Raw genomic sequence first — 21873 nt, 5'->3', positions numbered from 1 at the left:
AAAACAAATAGGTTTAAGGCTTCTAAAATGCATATTAGAATTGTCTGCAAGAACCCATGGATAACATACTTGGTAAAATTCAGTTGTAAGCTATACTCTTCTGGAGGTTGAAGGTTCAACAATCAAAATACAATTGAAGGAGAAGATGAGGAAGAAGGTGAAGAAAAAGGAGATGGTTAATTAAGACTTGTATTGAAACGCTAAAATACTACCCCCAAGGATTAAATAAAAAGTTCCATTCAAAACTCAACAGAAAGATTTCTGTGTTTGACAGGATTAATCTGAAGAAGGTCGGAGGCCAAATTGATCAAAACTTTGTGAAAGTAACACTCAAGATGAGAATAATCCGAGGCTCCCGAACGTTTGTCATGAAAGGTCAGTTCACATGCAAAAAAGAATAGAAATGTATTATTGGTTATATCTGAAACTGTTAAATGCATAAAATGTTTCTGATGGATCTTTACTTGATCTGCTAAGATTAAAGTCTTTCGACTAAAAGCTGCACTTCACATACTAAAGCTGACAATTTGATTTCATTTTCTCCCTCCCTTCCACCATTTAGTCTATTTTCGTTTCATCTAATTTAAACATATACTAAATTCTGCAATCTGCTAAAATCTCCCTCCCCCCCCCGTTTCTTCTATCCTCTCACTAGACATTCTTTAGTTTTTTGTATAGATAGGCATTCTTTTTTCAGTTAAGCTCTTTTCTACTTTTAATTTAAAGATGGAACTGTCGGTAACTCTATGCTTGTCTGTCATTATAACTAGTTTGTTTTCATGCTTATCCACTAATTCTATATGCTGCTACCAGTTCAGACTGAAGATACTGACTTCCTGACCTAAAAGACACCAAACATTGATGTTATTGTTTTTTATTCTTTCTCTTTGCAAAATTCAATCATGTTCTGCAAAGTAAAAAAGAAAACAAAAGTTTTCCTGTACAAAATAATCAAACCAAACACCATGAATAAATATTTGAAGATAAAAAAAAAAAACTTGCAGCATAATTTTGTTTCTTTTTTTCAAATTACTAGATTCGGCATTAAAAAACCTGAACATGGTTGATCTGTTGTAAAACAAAACCACTAAACTATACTAATTCCATACGCTACCATTCCATAAGTTATTTAAACGCTAGAATTAACATTGGAAGATCGTTTTCCTCTTCAGAAAATATCACAAATCTTTAATTGCAACAAATAAAATATCGTCTTAATTTAATTATGATCAATTTTATCTCTTCTATAACATCTTACAATTCTCTGTCTGATGACCTCAACATCCTTTTGAAAGACACCCTTTGAAATTCTCTGCATATTCTTTCGTTTGTCACCAAAGATAAGCCAGCAGCCCAAGCCCCCTTCCTTCATTCTTACATTTAGCAAATGTCTTGAGGACAAACTAATTGCGGATTTATTTTCCATTTGGACTCTTTTATACCTTTTTTTTTTTCTAGAATAATTACATGTGGTGCTAAAACAAAGATGAGGAAGAGAAAGGATCGGTTAATGGTTGGCTGAAATAATTTGCTGACTCATCCTTTTTTGTGGAGGACAGTTCTGTGAAAAGAATTCAGTGCTTGAAGGTTACAAAATCGGTTAAAGGTCACAGTAATCTGTGTACGGTTTTTCTTTTGTTCTGCGTTCACTTCTAGCAGAATTATGTGCACACTTTTTTGTGCGTCTGTGATTCAACCCTGCAAGCATGTGCACATAGCCTCCTCCTAATCCGACATATTGCTTATGACATCATTTGTAAATTCTCTTTGCTGGCAGATTTTAAATTCACTCTTTCATTGGTAATGTTATATGGTTTATTTAATTAGATTATAAAACTACTAGCAGGTCGCCCTGTGTTACCCGGTCGTAAAATACATATAAATATTATATTTTTAATTAATGCAGAATTTTTGTTTATTATAAACAGAAATACCGTAGGTATTAAACATAACGTTTAATTCCTTTTGTAAAAAAATGAAGTTAAAAAAAAAAGGAAAGAAACTGCAACATGTGCATGAAAGTATATTTTTATAAACAGTTTACTTCTTGTAAGTAAAAAAAAAATACTGAATAAGATCAAAACCTAAAGACAATAACTATTAGACCAGCTTGACACAATCTTTTAAAAATGTCTTTAAACCTACTTATACTTAACATAAGTAATCTGTCATATGAACGATTCATGCATGCGCATTTGTAAAACAGTTGACAAACAGATAAAAATCCGACGACCCTCACATACCAATTTTTGCGATTTTGACCCCTTAGCAGTCTTTTTTTCCAGATGAAAACCGATTAAAGTTTTCCAAATGTCTAAATACCCTATATACCGAATTTCAAGTTTGTTCGTCACAAACACATTGAGTATATAGGTTGAATAGTGTCCTAACCCATTCTCACTTTGATAGATATGATAGAATAGATTTGCTAAACCATAAATTTTTAATTAAAATGGAGGAAAAATAGTTAAACATTAAATGTTATTGTTCCTAAAAGTAGTTAATCTTTTAACTATTTTCCTTCACAAGAATTTACTAGAATAACAAAAAATAAGTTAATTACAGACCGTTGAAACTCGGCGTTTTATTTATGAAACCCATCTGGTTTAATTAGACATTTTTTTAAGACGTGTGTGTGTGTGTGTGTGTGTATTGCTAAATATATAAGATTTCTTTTTTCCTTTTCCGATTGTGGGATTTTTTTGACTTGTGTCACTTTTCTCAACCAAATATGAAATTTTGTTAAAAAAAAAAAAAAAATTGCTGTTATTTTCAAAATCCGTTCAAGAATGACTTTACAATTGTTTACTGTAAATTTTAGGGAACAAAATAATACAGAGATTACAAATGATTACTCGACTTATAAAGGAGTGTTCGACTAAAGGACTTATGGCAAAAAATTTTTTGCTTTTTTTTATTACTTATAGGTTGAAAGGTTGAAAAAGTTTGAAGACTATAACTTTTGTTCCATTTTCTGCGAAGATATGTATTCATTGCAATATAACTTCAAAACGACATTCTCAATCTACAAGATTTTTAAGAGATTTGAAACATTCTATATTTGGCAAAAAGGATTTTCCTCTAAATATATTATGGAACCTGATTACATACATCGCTGTGTAAAAGTTTTGAATTTTTAAGTAAGATTTACTATTGTAATATATATATATATATATATATATATATATATATATATATATATATATATATATATACACATGTAAAATTGAGTTTTTGTGTTGCACTGACCTTGAGGCAACTTTTTCTATTAAAAGATTATTAAAACAAACTTAATATACTGAGTTACTTGTATTTGAGTGACTTCATAAGAGTTAACTAATTTGCATATTCCTTTGAAAAACGAACTTACATTAATTAGTAGTGCCCATGGACCATAAAAACTTTTAGGATATTTCAAGATTTCAAGGCAGTTCTACTAAAATAGTCATATTTCATTTTAGTCCTCATAATACCACCATTTTATTCAGAAATAAATATCCTTTCACATGCTTTAATAAGTAATCTACAATTCAACTTTGATTTCAAGTTTTTGGTTACTATTTAATGCATACGTGGAAGTTTTATGGTATTGCAACATATGTATATGCATTTTATGGTATTTCAACATATGTATATGTATTTTATGGTATTGCAACATATGTATATGCATTTTATGGTATTTCAACATATGTATATGCATTTTATGGTATTGCAACATATGTATATGCATTTTATGGTATTGCAACATATGTATATACATTTTATGGTATTTCAACATATGTAAATGTATTTTATGGTATTTCAACATATGTATATGCATTTTATGGTATTGCAACATATGTATATGCATTTTATGGTATTGCAACATATGTATATGCATTTTATGGTATTTCAACATATGTATATGTATTTTATGGTATTGCAACATATGTATATGCATTTTATGGTATTTCAACATATGTATATGTATTTTATGGTATTGCAACATATGTATATGCATTTTATGGTATTTCAACATATGTATATGCATTTTATGGTATTGCAACATATGTATATGCATTTTATGGTATTGCAACATATGTATATGTATTTTATGGTATTGCAACATATGTATATGCATTTAATGGTATTTCAACATATGTATATGCATTTTATGGTATTGCAACATATGTATATGCATTTTATGGTATTGCAACATATGTATATGCATTTTATGGTATTGCAACATATGTATATGCATTTTATGGTATTTCAACATATGTATATGCATTTTATGGTATTTCAACATCTGTATATGCATTTTATGGTATTGCAACATATGTATATGTATTTTATGTTATTGCAACATATTTATATGCATTTTATGGTATTGCAACATGTGTATATGCATTTTATGGTATTGCAACATGTGTATATACATTTTATAGTTTTCAACACATGTATATGCATTTTATGGTTTTCAACATATGTATATTCATTTTATGGTATTTCAACATATGTATATGTGTTTTATGTTATTGCAACATATGTATATGCATTTTATGGTATTGCAACATATGTATATTAATTTTATGGTATTGCAACATGTGTATATGCATTTTATGGTATTTCAACATATGTATATGCATTTTATGGTTTTCAACATATGTATATGTATTTTATGGTATTGCAACATATGTATATGCATTTTATGGTATTGCAACATATGTATATGCATTTTATGGTATTTCAACATATGTATATGCATTTTATGGTATTGCAACATATGTATATGCATTTTATGGTATTGCAACATATGTATATGCATTTTATGGCATTGCAACATATGTATATGCATTTTATGGTATTGCAACATATGTATATGCATTTTATGGTATTGCAACATATGTATATGCATTTTATGGTATTGCAACATATGTATATGCATTCTATGGTATTGCAACATATGTATATGCATTTTATGGTATTGCAACATATGTATATGCACTTTATGGTATTGAAACATGTGTATATGCATTTTATGGTATTGCAACATATGTATATGCATTTTATGGTTTTCAACATATGTATATTCATTTTATGGTATTGCAACATATGTATATGCATTTTATGGTATTGCAACATATGTATATGCATTTTATGGTATTTCAACATATGTATATGCATTTTATGGTTTTCAACATATGTATATGCATTTTATGGTATTTCAACATATGTATATGCATTTTATGGTATTGCAACATATGTATATGCATTTTATGGTATTGCAGCATGTGTATATGCATTTTATGGTATTGCAACATATGTATATGCATTTTATGGTATTTCAACATGTGTATATGCATTTTATGGTATTGCAACATATGTATATGCATTTTATGGTTTTCAACATATGTATATTCATTTTATGGTTTTCAACATATGTATATGCATTTTATGGTATTTCAACATATGTATATGTATTTTATGGTATTTCAACATATGTATATTCATTTTATGGTATTTCAACATATGTATATGCATTTTATGGTATTGCAACATATGTATATTCATTTTATGGTATTTCAACATATGTATATGCATTTTATGGTATTTCAACATATGTATATACATTTTATGGTATTGCAACATGTGTATATGCATTTTATGGTATTGCAACATATGTATATCCATTTTAATGTATTGCAACATATGTATATGCATTTTATGGTATTTCAACATATGTATATGCATTTTATGGTATTGCAACATATGTATATGCATTTTATGGTATTTCAACATATGTATATGCATTTTATGGTATTGCAACATATGTATATGCATTTTATGGTATTGTAACATGTGTATATGCATTTTATGGTATTTCAACATATGTATATGCATTTTATGGTATTGCAACATATGTATATGCATTTTATGGTATTTCAACATATGTATATCCATTTTATGGTATTGCAACATATGTATATGCATTTTATGGTATTTCAACATATGTATATGCATTTTATGGTATTTCAACATCTGTATATCCATTTTATGGTATTGCAACATATGTATATGCATTTTATGGTATTGCAACATATGTATATGCATTTTATGGTATTTCAACATGTGTATATGCATTTTATGGTATTTCAACATGTGTATATGCATTTTATGGTATTGCAACATATGTATATGCATTTTATGGTATTGCAACATATGTATATGCATTTTATGGTATTTCAACATGTGTATATGCATTTTATGGTATTTCAACATATGTATATGCATTTTATGGTATTGCAACATATGTATATGCATTTTATGGTATTTCAACATGTGTATATGCATTTTATGGTATTTCAACATATGTATATGCATTTTATGGTATTTCAACATATGTATATTCATTTTATGGTATTTCAACATATGTATATGCATTTTATGGTATTGCAACATATGTATATGCATTTTATGGTATTTCAACATGTGTATATGCATTTTATGGTATTTCAACATGTGTATATGCATTTTATGGTATTTCAACATATGTATATGCACTTTATGGTATTTCAACATGTGTATATGCATTTTATGGTATTGCAACATATGTATATGCATTTTATGGTATTTCAACATATGTATATGCATTTTATGGTTTTCAACATATGTATATGCATTTTATGGTATTTCAACATATGTATATGCATTTTATGGTATTGCAACATATGTATATGCATTTTATGGTATTTCAACATGTGTATATGCATTTTATGGTATTGCAACATATGTATATGCATTTTATGGTATTTCAACATGTGTATATGCATTTTATGGTATTGCAACATACGTATATGCATTTTATGGTATTTCAACATATGTATATGCATTTTATGGTATTGCAACATATGTATATGCATTTTATGGTATTGCAACATATGTATATGCATTTTATGGTATTTCAACATATGTATATGCATTTTATGGTATTGCAACATATGTATATGCATTTTATGGTTTTCAACATATGTATATGCATTTTATGGTTTTCAACATATATATATCCATTTTATGGTATTGCAACATATGTATATGCATTTTATGGTATTTCAACATATGTATATGCATTTTATGGTATTTCAACATATGTATATGCATTTTATGGTATTTCAACATGTGTATATGCATTTTATGGTATTGCAACATATGTATATGCATTTTATGGTATTTCAACATATGTATATGCATTTTATGGTTTTCAACATATGTATATGCATTTTATGGTATTTCAACATATGTATATGCATTTTATGGTATTGCAACATATGTATATGCATTTTATGGTATTTCAACATATGTATATGCATTTTATGGTATTGCAACATATGTATATGCATTTTATGGTATTGCAACATATGTATATGCATTTTATGGTATTTCAACATATGTATATGCATTTTATGGTATTGCAACATATGTATATGCATTTTATGGTTTTCAACATATGTATATGCATTTTATGGTATTGCAACATATGTATATGCATTTTATGGTTTTCAACATATGTATATGCATTTTATGGTTTTCAACATATGTATATGCATTTTATGGTATTGCAACATATGTATATCCATTTTATGGTATTTCAACATATGTATATGCATTTTATGGTATTTCAACATATGTATATGCATTTTATGGTATTTCAACATGTGTATATGCATTTTATGGTATTGCAACATATGTATATGCATTTTATGGTATTTCAACATATGTATATGCATTTTATGGTTTTCAACATATGTATATGCATTTTATGGTATTTCAACATATGTATATGCATTTTATGGTATTGCAACATATGTATATGCATTTTATGGTATTTCAACATGTGTATATGCATTTTATGGTATTGCAACATATGTATATGCATTTTATGGTATTTCAACATGTGTATATGCATTTTATGGTATTGCAACATATGTATATGCATTTTATGGTATTTCAACATATGTATATGCATTTTATGGTATTGCAACATATGTATATGCATTTTATGGTATTGCAACATATGTATATGCATTTTATGGTATTTCAACATATGTATATGCATTTTATGGTATTGCAACATATGTATATGCATTTTATGGTTTTCAACATATGTATATGCATTTTATGGTATTGCAACATATGTATATGCATTTTATGGTTTTCAACATATGTATATGCATTTTATGGTTTTCAACATATGTATATCCATTTTATGGTATTGCAACATATGTATATGCATTTTATGGTATTGCAACATATGTATATGCATTTTATGGTATTGCAACATATGTATATGCATTTTATGGTATTGCAACATATGTATATGCATTTTATGGTATTTCAACATATGTATATGCATTTTATGGTATTGCAACATATGTATATGCATTTTATGGTATTGCAACATATGTATATGCATTTTATGGTATTGCAACATATGTATATGCATTTTATGGTATTGCAACATATGTATATGCATTTTATAGTATTTCAACATCTGTATATGCATTTTATGGTTTTCAACATATGTATATGCATTTTATGGTTTTCAACATATGTATATCCATTTTATGGTATTTCAACATATGTATATGCATTTTATGGTATTTCAACATATGTATATGCATTTTATGGTATTGCAACATGTGTATATGCATTTTATGGTATTTCAACATGTGTATATGCATTTTATGGTATTTCAACATATGTATATGCATTTTTTGGTTTTCAACATATGTATATGCATTTTATGGTTTTCAACATATGTATATCCATTTTATGGTATTGCAACATATGTATGTGCATTTTATGGTATTGCAACATATGTATATGCATTTTATGGTATTGCAACATATGTATATGCATTTTATGGTATTGCAACATATGTATATGCATTTTATGGTATTTCAACATATGTATATGCATTTTATGGTATTGCAACATATGTATATGCATTTTATGGTATTTCAACATATGTATATCCATTTTATGGTATTTCAACATATGTATATGCATTTTATGGTATTGCAACATGTGTATATGCATTTTATGGTATTTCAACATACGTATGTGCATTTTATGGTATTTCAACGTATATATATGAATTTTATGGTATTTCAACATATGTATATGCATTTTATGGTATTTCAACATCTGTATATGCATTTTACTGTGGATTACTTGGAAACCATTAATTTCTGAAGGTTTCAGTTACTTAAAGGAATAAATTGTAGGATGTTTAACATCTTGAAATTTCGTCATTTATTTGTGTTATGTGTGTATGTACACACCATCATAGGTGTAGCAGAGTGATAAGGTGCAATTGGCAACCACAAAGCTTTTTATAAAATCGAATGAAATATGCTTGACAGTGTTTATATAAACATTGAGATTTCACAGATGAGCGTTATTTTTAATAAAAACACATTACGTCAATGAAATTTGTACTTTGTAAGATAGTGCTTGAACAAAAAACAAAAACAATAACTTATTAACCTCTTCCTGCACTTTTGCTATGCGTTCAAATTTCAACTTGAATCAATTCTATTGAATAAATCTGAAATTGCTTTCTCGTTTTCATTTACAATATGTCTATCATTGTACAATAACTCAAGAATTGTGTGTTTGTTTGTTTTTTTTTTTTTTGTTTTTTTTATATTACCAACTATTTTGATTTATGCTCGGTCCAATACACGGTCAGAGATTCGCGTTTTGTTTTTGAATTGTGACGGTTTGATTCGAATCTTAAAAAAAAAAAGAAAAAAAATTAACATTTATTTCGTTTATCTTTCTTCATTTTCCTCTTTATGTTTTCACTAGTTTTGTCTCCAACCATCGCCAGTCACAGTCTTCATCTATTAATTTAAATACTTTCCATTCAAACCAAGCATTAATTTTCTAATATCAAACTATTTATTTGAAACTAGTCGCAGCACTAGGTGTATCAGAATTTTGGGGGAATTTTTGACACCCTGACAGAAAACTGCAAATAAAATATAAAAACTCATAATTTCTCTTTTGAAAGTGGGTTGTTTATTTTCTGTATGGAATATACTTCCAAAATAAACTATTAAAGTTGTTTAAAAAATAGTAGAAATATTATTTTTTATTTTTTAAAAAACAGTGTTTACAAAGTGCCGGTGTGCGTTCAACCAGCCATTTTTTTTTTATGCAATGAAATCAATTGAATTTTACGAGTGAAATTTTTTTCAATTTTTAAACTTTGAAAATTTATCGAAATTTTTCTATTGGTTCAATTTTTACGATATTTTCAGGGTCAATGTGAAATTTTATTCTCTTTCCAATAAACCGAATAGACAAACGTTTTTTTTTTTATTAATTCATCCCCCCCCATTTTGAAATGTATATTAAAAATTAAATAATTAATTTATGTACCAAAGTTTTATATATCACAAATTGAAGATAAAAAGGTCAATAAATAAAATATTCTAATAAAAAAAAAAAGAAGTGGTTTTGGAAATTTACCTGTAAAGTCCAAACCTATTTTTTTTTTAAACCACGTTGATTTTTTTTTTTTTAAATGAAAGCTCATATTATGCTTATATCAAGTAAATACCGGATGCTGACGGCAATTTATCCTATTTCATTCAATGTTTTCTTTTTTAGATATTTTTTTAAAAAATCCAGTCAATAAAGTAGAAATAAGATATAATAATCAAAAACTCGTGTATTTCATTAAGAGAATTAAAAAAAAGAAAAAGTAAAAAAAAACGGTTGACTGGATTTTTTGTTTAACGGGAAAAATTTATAAGTGAATGTGGCTTTTTTTTTTTTTTTTTTTTTTAACTACGGAGGACCAAAAATACTAATTTTGGTTAACAGCATGCAATAAAAAAGAAACATTAATTATGTCCCTTTGACAAATCGGTATTTGATAAATTGCAAAAAAATTCTTAATATTGCAATATTTTAAGTTATAAATTTATTAAATATATATATATATATATATATATATATATAAAAATAAATATATGGTACGAGTACACTTATTGATCCGTGCTGAAATAATAACGTTATTTAGAAAGCCATTCTTAATATGGAGAGGGTGTTTTGTACCTATTCTGTACTTTAACCTTATAATTTCATAAAAACAGATATCATAAAACTTAAATGAAAGTTGAAAATACCATTTAGAAAATAGCACAGATCAATAAGTGCACTAGCACCATATTATATATATATATATATATATATATATATATATATATATATATATATATATATATATATATATATATATATATATATATATATATATAAATGATTATGTTAATACCTACAGTTACTAGTGTTTCATATTTACGAAATCATCAGTGCAGGAAATGATGATCAGTGCTGGTCGAAGGATACAAACTCTGCCACGAAACCACGTTTTACTTCATTAGCAAGGAACATACCCCAGGGCCATCGTTCACTGCCACGAAATTATGGGAAATTTTGACATTAATGAATCTTAACGTTTAATACAAACCATCTTGGAGTGATCAAATAATAGGAAGTCATGATCTCTTATACAAGGCTAACTGACCGACTTTTTCAATTTCCCAGACAGTACTATATATATATATATATATATATATATATATATATATATATATATATATATATATATATATATATATGGGGGGGGGAGCAGGCAAGTACGTTTTGACGGACCGTCTTTTTAAAAATCTACTAAAAATCAGGTAATTATTCAATCAATACGAAATTTTCAGGGATTATTAAGAGAAGAATGAACTTTATAACAGTGTACTTATTTTTCATAAACGATATTTATATATATATTTTTTTTTTGCTTACAAAACCTCCCCTTGTTTTGAGGGGTTCCAAATATGCTTAAAATAATCATCTGAAGCTGAACAAAACATATTATGTTGTTGTAAGAGACGGGATTATAGATTTAAAAAAAAAAAAAAAAAACTTGTTTGCATACCTTATTTTGATGTCTGAATATCAGAACTTCGATTGTGTTTAATTATACCGCTTTTGAGTTTTGAAGTATGAAATTCGGCGAATAAGTAAAATAATTAATTTAAGTTAAGCAAAACAAAAATAATTTTTTTTAATATTTATACGAAAAAAGCCATTTTAAAATCTTGGATGAATAAATTAACAATCTCTTTTTAGCGAGCCGAATAATGCATGACCATTATTAAACAGGGCATGCTTTGAAGAATCGATACAAAAAAAACAAATTCGATAAATATTGTGCCCTTTGTGTTAGAAATATCATCATTTTTTCGATCCAGTTTGGAAACGTTTACCGCCTTTTGACTACGGTGGACCAAACGCGCTGAAATATTTTTTTTTTATTCTGCTTTAAATTGCCTCCTCCCCATTTTGGAGAGCCTGACCCCCACACAAATACACGTTAAAAACCAAACTCATACAAATGGTCACCCATCTGGTACTGGCCAGCCTCAGCGTTAATAATACATTGAAATTTTCGTCACTGAAAAATAAGTTTTTTTTTTTTGCTTTTTGGTCTTCCGCAGTTTGCTTTTTATCAAGTACAAATGTAAACAGAGTAATCAAATCGACTCGAAGTAACTGTGTGCCTATATGAATAAGCGGAATTATTTTAAATCCAGGTACTTGTATTATAATATTTTTGCCTATTCTCATAGAAAATCACCCTAAATCTTAGACAAGAAATAAACAAATTAATTCTTTCAAAGACCTTTTTTCTTTTTTTTTTTAAACTATTTATGTACGTTTTTTGTGCAAAACAAAAAACGCCAATTGTTAACTTTTGGGGAAAATTTAACATTTCAAATTTAATTAAAAATAGTAGAAAAAGTTTTACATTATTCTGCTTTCTATATGATAAAATTCAGGGTTTTATCTTTCTTGAAAAAAAAAGTTACGCAGAAATAATGGATTTTAATAAATGTAATTTCGTTTTAAAAAACAACAACAGCAACAACTTGATTTTTCGGCCACTTTTGGCGGTGCCTAATATATATATATATATATATATATATATATATATATATATATATATATATATATATATAATTTAAAGGAGATTAGAACAATATGTAATTATTGTACGTAACTTGATGTCTACCACAATAAAAAGCATTGTTTTCCGAAACGATCGTACAGATAATTGATTTTGTTGTTGTTCCTTCTTATGAAACGGATTTTTAATTTAATTATAATTTGATTTTTAAATTTTAAATTATCAATCACATTACTTTATATATATATATATATATATATATATATATATATATATATATATATATATATGCTTTGAATACATACAGCTTGAAATTTGAGTTGATCAGCTAAAATCTAAAACAAAAACAAAGGAAAAAAAAAGGATAATTTTGTAGGTTCTTATCCAAAAGGGCGTCAATTTGTCGTTTGCAATTTTAAAGGGCTATATTTCGTTATAAAAAAATCAATTTACTATTAGAAAATTTATTTTTTCAATTTTATTATGAAAATAAAATTAGCGTTTTTATAAATGAATTCAAAATGTGACGAAATATTACCTTTTGAAATAACAAACGATTAATTGACGTCACATTCGTCTGCTGTTTTGGATGAGAAACTACAAAATTACGATTTTAAGCTATTTTTATGCATATATTGTCAAGGAAGAGAATAGACTTGCAAGATGACTTTTACAATAAAAGTAAACACTTTCTCCCGAACACAATGCAAGTTGCTCTCCTCTTTATAAGTAACTTCGTAGATTTTTTTTCTTTTTGTGAATGCTTTCCGGAGAAAATGTTCAACTGACTAAAAATAACTTTTGCCTGCGGTTAATGACGTGTGCTTTCTTTTTTGAAGTCATGAATTTTTTTCCCTCTCTTTCACGGGAGTTAAATTTCATATAAAGGTTTTAAACAATATGCATAATTGATTTCAAAAGAAAATTGAAACCTTTTATTTTATTAAGCTTTTTTTTTTCTTTTTTTTTTTTTTTTTAAGAGATTCATTCATTGGTGAATGACTTTTAAACTTGTGGGTGATTTTCCGGAACAAAAGAAGGCGTGAATAAATGTTACCTAAGGCAATCTAAGTCACTCTTCTACCTACCTGGATGTTTTTCTTGTGTTTTTAACCCAATTTTAAAGGTTTTTTTTTTTTTTTTAATTAAAAAATTTTTTTTTTTTTTTAGTGCTAATGCACCTATTGATCCGAGCTATTTTTAATAGTATTTTCAAGTTTAATTAAAGTTTTGATATCTGTTTTTATTACTTTGTAATTTTAAAGTACAGAATAGGTACAAAACATTCTCCCCTCCCCATGTTAAGAATGACTTTCTAAATATTTCAGCACGGATCAATAAGTGCAGTAATATCGTTTTTTTTATTTAAAAATAACGGTCAGGTTAGAACGAAAAACAAAATGGGGGTTAAATTTGATCCATAGTTGAGCCTCGATAATTGAAATTAAATACAATTCTGGTAGAACATATTTTCGCACAATTATTGACAGTTAATGGATGTGTTTCTATCAGTATTTTGTGTAATTTTCTCTGAAAATCATCGAAGATTGGAATCTTAGATTTCATTCTTTGTTATAGGTCATGGATGAATGGCTTTAGTTCAACTTGTGACTAAGATACATTTGAGGCTACTGTTGTTACTAATGAAGTATTGATTAAATAGCAGGAACTGTGGACATTCCACGGTTGCCTTCATTTATCTGTATCTCTATTTGCTTCGCCATGTTGGTTTTTAATGTGAGAAGAATCACATTCCCCAAAAAGGGCACTTTGGATTTGAACAAAAATAAAAATTGTCTCACTCTAGAAGAACTTGATTTAGTTGAGAGTTTATTTAAAGATCTGATTTCTATTAAATACATGAATTTAAATTAACTTAAAATCGTAACCGCTTAAAACCTTTTTTTTTTTTTTTTTTTAAATAATGAGTATTTACAATATAATGTTAATATTCATTCTGTGAGAGTCAACTGGGCCAATTTTTATTGTTGGGATGGGGGGGGGGCGTCATGTTTTTTTAAAATGTTATTTGATAAATACATTATCTTTTAAAATTATGTATTAATTTGGTAAAATTGCTGAGTCATTTAGAATCTTCCGGAAATTACATCATTAGGATGAGAAAACTCTTCCAGGCATTATCTTTTTTGTTTTTAATAGTTATAATGTAGTATCTGTAGAGTATTGATGACATACTCTCAGATTATCAGAATTTTTTTTTTTTTGGGGGGGGGTAATGGTCTAAAGAGGTTTTTCTTATTTTTTTTACTTATTGGTCTGATGATATAATAAAGTTATATGTAACTTCCATTTCTTCTCTTTTTTTATTACTCCTCTTAACCTTGTAGAGCTTTTTCTATCTTGATAGGTTTGCTTTAAGGATAAATTCTTTATTAGCTTCATTTAATGTGTGTGTATTTATCTTATTTAACTTGATTTTTTATTTACATGGGCATCATCACTTATCAAGGCTAAGAGGCCACTCGAGGATAAGGTTTAAAGAGTGTACAGTAGAAATTGGACAATATAGTAATTGTTAGTAATGGAAATTCGGTAAATTTGTTAACTTATATTGAACGGCTCATCAAAAACTTGTTTACGTTAGACTTGAAGACAACCATATTGTAGTCAGCTGGAAAGCAGGAAAACGGAAGACAATTCCATAGGCGTGCAGTTTTAAGAAAGAAGCTTTGTTCATGGAATCTACGTTTAGGTTTAGGCACAGATAAAGAGTGGGGGAAATTGTTGATAGTCTTTTCTGCTAGACGGGTGTTTCTTGTTAAAGTTTGGCGAGGGGGGAACCATAGATTTTGAATCATAAAGCAAGTCATAACTGCATGTTCAGAAATTAAACTAGTTCCCTTATTCATTTTATTTTTTTTTTAATTTTTTTATTATTTTTTTATTTTTATTATTATTATTATTATTATTATTATTATTATTATAATAATAATAATAATAATAATAATAATAATAATAATAATAATAATAATAATAATAATAGCAGCAGCAGCAGTAGCAGCAGCTACTGCCGTATTAAATTTAATTCTTGAATAATAACGGAAACAAAAATACAATTTAAAAATAATCCTTTTGGTGTCTGTATGTTCCGCAATGTGATTTAAATAGTCATGAACCATCATGGAAGCTGTATTCTTAAATAATCAAATTTATCTAGTTTCAATCATCCTTGTTTCGTCTGTGTTTTTTTTTCTTTTTTTAAAATATTAGAATAATTAATTTTATTAAAAAAATAATAATTATGCAGAATACGGACCGTGCTGTGCAATAACCTTGTTTAGAAACTTATTCTTAATATAGGGAGGGGGCGTTTTTTTTTTAACTACTCTGCACTTTCACCTAACAATTTAATAAACAAGATACCGTAAAAATTAAATTAACCTAAAAATCCTATCTAAAAAAAATCTGCATGGTGTGTTATTTTGTCTGCATAAAGTACCAAATAAATAAATAAATAGATAAATAAATAAAAGTTAGTCATTCCTCCCCTCCGTCTCTATTTTGTCTAAACTCTCCCACCATTGCAACCCCTTCCTCCTACTTCATTTATATACTCTCTTTTTGTTTTTTTTTTTGTTTTTCGTTACTTGACCTAGGAGATTGCAGAAGTCATCACACCAACTGTATTGGTTATTCATCAAAAGGGATTGTCTCCTTCTCGGTTTGTTTTCAAATTTTGCTTCTGAAGATAATCTTTCCACCAGCCCACCATCTTCCTGATGGAGTTAGAATATAACATGGACATTATTTCATGTGTATTTGCCCTGACCTTTTAGCTGTTGACTTGGAGGTGAGCGGGTTTGAGAGTAAAAGATCTGAAAGATGGTGATATTTAATTCTTCAAATGTTGAGTGAGTGCAACGGGGGGGGGGGTCTGTTTCTTGGCATTGTGGCTGCTTCCTTTTTTTTATTTATTTATTTTTTATTTTTACATATTCTTGTAATAAAAACATTTTGGTAATTGATATAAGATATATCTGTTATTTATGAATCGATTCCTGTTTTGACTTTTAGAAATATCAAATTTAAAAACGGTTTCCACATTAATGAAGTTTCTTTGAGGAAATTGTCAGATGAATAAGTTTTTTTGATTGATTTACTTCAAACTCTCTGTGTGATATATATATATATATATATATATATATATATATATATATATATATATATATATATATATATATATATATATATATATATATATATATATATATATGAATAAAATTTACTTACGGTATAATCACATTAACACACCGGTTCTCATCAGATCACCAAAGTTAAGCAACGTTGAACCTGATCAGTACTAAAATGGGTGACCATTTCGGAATTTCAGGTGCTGTTTGTGCTCTCCGCTTATCTTGGCATTGTTTCCAGCATTGGATCTCTCCTGGCCACTGAACCCAAGCAATACCGACTCAAGAGAGATGTGGTTGGGATTACACAACCCTTGCCTCATAATTACACACACAGCTACCCTTACAGTACTGTCCATTGTCACTTGAGACTGAATGGAGGCGTAACAATCTACTTATACTTGGTTTGGTTATCACTGTAGATCTTGAATTGAATTCTTGAAATTCCCGACAATTCATGATTCGATGCTGTTGTAGCCATGATCACGAGCCATTCGCGATTCTAGCAATGTAGAACATAAAGGTGAGTGCCCAGAATCAGCTTGTCATCTTTGTTTCACCGTTTTGATCCAGGTCTTCGGCTGTCTGCAACGTTTCTTCCAGCTTTGCTGTAGAATTGGGTTAACTGCTTCGGCATGAAAATGTCTGGTTGTTGGTGAAGGGCATGGCCAAACAATCAGAGGCGCCTTGCAAGGACAGATTGGGCAAGTGAAGATGTTTTGACACCTGTGAAGAATATCTCTATACATAAAGTAGTAGCGTTTGTGTGTGTCTGTGTGTACAACTTCCTACTGCCCACCAATTATGACCAAACCTGGCGTGATGATAGTCTCCCACCTAGGGATGGTGTACACCATTTTCCAAGGTGAAGATCAAACGTCAAGGTCATAGCCTATGTATATATACTCTCCTACAGCCTACACCACTGGAACGATCATGACCAAACCTGACATGATGATAGTTTCCAACCTAGAGATGGTGCACACCATTTTCTAAAGTCATGGTCAAAGATTAAGATTGGGACTTTACTGTACACTCAGGTACCCGCGAAGTAGGTACCTGAGCATGTAGCAAAGTCCTGTAAGAAGCTAGTATATATAGATTTGATTTTTTTATATCGGGTATATTAAAAATGGAACATATGTTTACTTATTTTTTATTTTTTTTACAATTCAAGTTACTCTATAAATATACTGTAAATTCTTATTTATTTTGCGCTTGTCCAGAAAGAAACCCTCCTATGAAAGAAAATAAATAAAATAAAAATAAAAAAAATATTTTTTAAATTCTGTATGATATACAGATCCGTGAGGAAAAGAAAATGGAAATTAAGTAGTTATATTTAAAAAAAAAAATCAAATTTTATGATTAATGGCAAGCTACGATTTTATGATTCCATCTTAAAAACAGTTTGGACGAACAAAGGAGATAATTCCAAATAATTCAAACTTTTGCAAGATTTTAGAAAGCCATTCTTAACATGGTGAAGGGGCATTGAAATTACTCAAATGCATCACTGATTAACTTCCCATTAAAATAGAAATAGTTCAGAATTTGCCTTGTACACTTAGGAATTCCCATTGATTGTTTAAAAATGATTTATTTTATATAAATAAAACTACTTGCCCAGTTTATATAATTTTTTGGCATACAATATTTTTTCCGTCACAGGTATGTGCATTATACAGAATCTTTATTTTTTTCATGGTAAGAAGGAATTCTGTACATATATTATTTATTTTTATTTAAAATTAGATATAATAGTTTTATGCAATAAATGGTTTTTAAATACTGCTACTGAATTTATATATAAAAAAAATTGTCATGAAGAGGAACATCCTTCATTCTTATTTCATGGATCGGTATTTAATAACGGGTTAAGAAAAAGCAAAACGTTTTTAAATTCATCTTTAAATTTGTTAATAAACAAAATCTATTTCTATTCACATATCTTTATTTATCTAAAAGGCTTTAAGAAACCATTTCTTTCCCATCTTGAAAACCGCAAAAGAAAAACAAGTTACTAAAACATGTTTTCAGATTTGTCTTTGATTTCTGCTGTTCGTGACAGTCCCCATTTCAAAAAGGGGTAATGTTTAAAGGTTGCGGTTAGAGAAGGAGAGAAAAATTCTGTACAGATATTTAAAAATAGTTTTGATTCTGTAAAAATATTTTTAAACGAGGAATCATTTCCATTTAAAATCCATTTAGTATTATGTATGTAAAATTAAGAAAAGTATGAGTGAAATGTGTCAGCATTATGTAAATAAATTAATTCAAAACAAAATGGCCTCTGAATTTGACCTCATGTTGTGTTTATTTAAAATGAAACTCGAATTTTAACTTGAAATGATTCCTTATTTGTTAATAATAGTAAAAATTAATAATATTCAACAAAAAACAACATAAAACCATTTTTAATGCCTCTACAGAATTTTCCTGTTTTTTTTTTTTTTTTTCGAAATATTACCCAAAAGGGACAAGGTATTCTCTCTCGTCTATGCCAGATCTCAACCATTTTAATGTAGGAAGCAGATTCCAGAAAAATTGTTGGTTTAACAATGAGATTTTTTCATCCGTTTATTTTTTTGTTCTAATGTTTGCTATTTGAATTAAAAAAAAATTCTTTTTTACAAGGGAGTCATCACTTATCGAGGCCTGAAGACCACTCGAGGATAAGCGTTAATAGTCATCAGAACAACAGCATAGTGATTGTTAGTAGTGGAAATTTGGTATAATTTGATTAAGGGAACAGCTCAGCAAGAACTTGTTTACATTGGACTTGAAGATGACCATATTTTAGTTGGCTGGAAACAGGCCAGCGGAACAGTTCTACAGGCGAACAGTGTTAGGAAAGAAGCTTTAATTTTAAATAATAAAATTTCATTCATAACTTTGTAAATACAAAACATTTTTTTCATATTAATATAATGTTTATGTATAATATAAATGTTTCTAAATATTTTGATGAGACTTGATATTGTTATTGTATTATTTGAATTATTTGAATTATTTGAACTACTGTTCTCATCTTAAATGTTATTCACACAATGTTTTGATCGATGTTGTAACCTCCGACCATCTTCAGGTGTATTTTGTCAAACTGGATAATCATCACTTCTTACACTGCTGATTGCATAAGCATGAAACAGTATTGTTTTTAGTTATAAAAATACTTGCCAATATTTATTTTAAAAATGTTATAAAGTCTCTTTAAGAAATTAAAGTTAGGCTTACATTAGTGAATTAAGAAAAGAGCTGTAAACTTTAGCTTGAATACATTCTGACTTCCTGTCATTGAATACTCTCTCTGACTGTTTACTGTGAATGCCCACCGACATAGCAATTATTGGCACTTAATTCCCTTAAATACTTGTGTTGATTGGCGGTGGCCTGAAAAAAAAAATGCTTGCCTTCTGTGTCCAGGATGGGTTTCAATCTCCTGAGTAGCAATTATCACTTTGCCAATTTTTATCTTAATTCCCTAAAGAGGGCTCAACTATTTAGTATAATTTTGTTGAAAGTAACTGATAAGTGCTTAATCATTGGTTCTACAAGGGCTACTATAAAGTATTTTGCTTTAAAACTATACATTAGTGTCCATTTAGAGTATCAAAGTTTCATCTAATTGGTTGGTTGGTTGTTTTTGTTTTACAGCATATCAACCTTTTTCAGGTTATTTAATGCCGAATCTAGTTATTTTGAGGAACGATTTTTAATGGAGTATATTTTTTTTAAAGTCAGATTCTATTTAACCCATAGTTGGGACCCTAACAGGTACTACTACTCCGTGTCAGAGTGGACCTGGGAGCAATGGCAATTAAAGGGTGGCTCCACACTCCCCAAGGCCCGCAAGGTGGGGTCTCACCATCGGATATAGTTTTAGGTCATATCCAGGACCTCTTAATTGGAAACCGCCAATTATAAACACAAAGAAGTGCAGGGTATCTGATAGCGTGCAAAATAATTCAACAAATCATGTTTATTAAAATTGTCAGGATTGAATGATGATCAACAAGTGCACTCCCATCTTTTTTTTGTCATCGAAAACAGTGAAATCGCCAATATTTCGATCAAATTAATTGATTGCCTGCTCTAGTTGGTGACCGATTGTGGTGCACAGGGAGAAAGCTTCACACGCAGTGACTTAGTCCACAATATATTGTAGTCTACATTGCACTGTAGAGAACCTACTGTTGATTTTATGAAATTATCTTTATATATATATAATAGCTTGAATTAAAGTTTAAAATGCAAAAGTCAAGTATCATCGTTCAATTGTGCTTTAAACAGAAACATTTATTTCGAATGCGCTCCTGTCATATCAAAGAACCTATTGTTGATTTTATATACCAGGCCTTTGAGCTTGTGTGGTAATAAAACTCCTCAAATGCATTTGTAATGTTAGGCTGTATAAGGTGTTAACTTTGATTAAAATCGCCTGTTCCCTCTTTCATAGGATTTTTTCGATTATCAGAACTTATCGAAGACATTCCAATACAAAGCCCATCTAAGAACACTGCCAGATACATAAAGTACATTTGTGTGAAATTTTATAATCAGCTCAGCCATTTCAGAGTCCCTAGGGAACTAACTTATACACATGCAAAGTTATTTTTATATAATAGATATGAAATAAAAACCCTTAAAACTAATACTTTTAAAACAACAATGTAATAAATAAAATGACCCTTAAATATATAG

At 28.4% G+C, this 21873-nt stretch overlaps 1 protein-coding gene and 1 pseudogene across 1 annotated transcript in view; both read left to right on the top strand.

The window, feature by feature from the left end:
* LOC145287847 (glypican-3-like) overlaps positions 1-21873 on the top strand; it is a 534331-nt gene that overhangs the window by 69940 nt on the left and 442518 nt on the right. The gene's annotated exons all lie outside the window — the stretch shown is intronic.
* LOC145288297 (5S ribosomal RNA) lies at positions 17264-17381 on the top strand (annotated as a pseudogene).

The sequence above is a fragment of the Euprymna scolopes genome, chromosome 11, assembly GCF_053919585.1.
Source record: "Euprymna scolopes isolate OS-2025 chromosome 11, ASM5391958v1, whole genome shotgun sequence".
In the NCBI taxonomy this organism is placed as follows: Eukaryota; Metazoa; Mollusca; class Cephalopoda; order Sepiida; family Sepiolidae; genus Euprymna; species Euprymna scolopes.
This window is presented reverse-complemented; position numbering and strand designations above follow the sequence as displayed.